Below are 1,245 nucleotides of genomic sequence, written 5' to 3'. Positions count from 1 at the left end.
TGCACATGCACACGTACAACACATACATCCCCAGTTTCCACCTCCCAACACACTCCTGTCACCACACATGCACACATACATATAAACATACAAGCATACGCACAGGTGCACACACACCCTGAGCACAGACTCCAAACTCTAATAGATCTGGTTTAGTCTCTGAGCCCGAAGCTGCTCAGACTGACATGCACAGGCCGTAAAACCAAACTTTGGCACCCAAGACCCCTTGGAGAGAGTCTATTTCTCCCAGTGTAGAGTCGAAAGGCAGAGACCATTATAGGTGAAGTCATTCCCTAATGATCCCACAGTTAGTTGACGACACCACTGAGACCACAGCTCCCAACAGACAGCACATTGACCTGCTGTCTTACGCGAAGCCTATAATGCAGTTTTCATTCCTGCAATGGGGACACCTACATCTGGGTCCTCTGTCCCAGGTTGCTCCAAAGGCTACGACCTGGTGCACTTTCTCCAAGAGGCTCCAGAGAAGCACAAGGGTCCTCAGGGCGATGAGCCTCCTATAGGTCAATATCTCTCAAGGGACTGAAGGAGTTTGAGGACCAAGGGGAGTTGAAAAGACCCCAGCTCTGTGCAGTCTGAAGGAAGCAGCATCCCAGGGCAATGAGCTACCCCAAACCTGTGTGGCTGTGGGATAGCGGCATCCTTTGGGTTGATAGTTCAGACCTTTGATGGTTCTCCAATCCAGGGCTGCACCGAAACACTTGCTATTCATGTTCATGAAGGCCCCTATCACTCTTCCTGTTTCCCATCTGCTTGACTGTTACCAGTAATAAACACATTTCTAAGCATTATTTGGTCCCTGGAATATCCTGGAATACAAAACCTCTATTATAAAACCAGATTCTGTTGCTATCTTAAGTATTTTCTTTCAGGCCAATTTCCTTGCCCTCTACTTTGTAGCACAGTTAAATTAATTTTTATGTTAAATGATTAAATCATCGATCAGGGAGTACATGCCTTCTAAGAGTGAATGTCCATATCATGGATGGAAATCCTGTTTTTGTCTCAGCGCTGAGTATAGGAGAGGCAAGATTAGAGTCAGAATAAAGGACAAGAAAAACAGTTTTTCAGGCTTTATTGTAAATGACAGCAGGTTTGAAGTCAAGAGGACAATAGATAATGGGCACCTTGATACAGTTAAAGAAATAAAGGAACAGGAAAGGCATTTTATCTAAATAATTATTCTCAAGCACATTAGGAAACTAAAAATATTTTCCATAATGT

Source organism: Colobus angolensis, unplaced genomic scaffold (genome assembly GCF_000951035.1).
Source record: "Colobus angolensis palliatus isolate OR3802 unplaced genomic scaffold, Cang.pa_1.0 Scaffold559, whole genome shotgun sequence".
In the NCBI taxonomy this organism is placed as follows: Eukaryota; Metazoa; Chordata; class Mammalia; order Primates; family Cercopithecidae; genus Colobus; species Colobus angolensis.
This window is presented reverse-complemented; position numbering follows the sequence as displayed.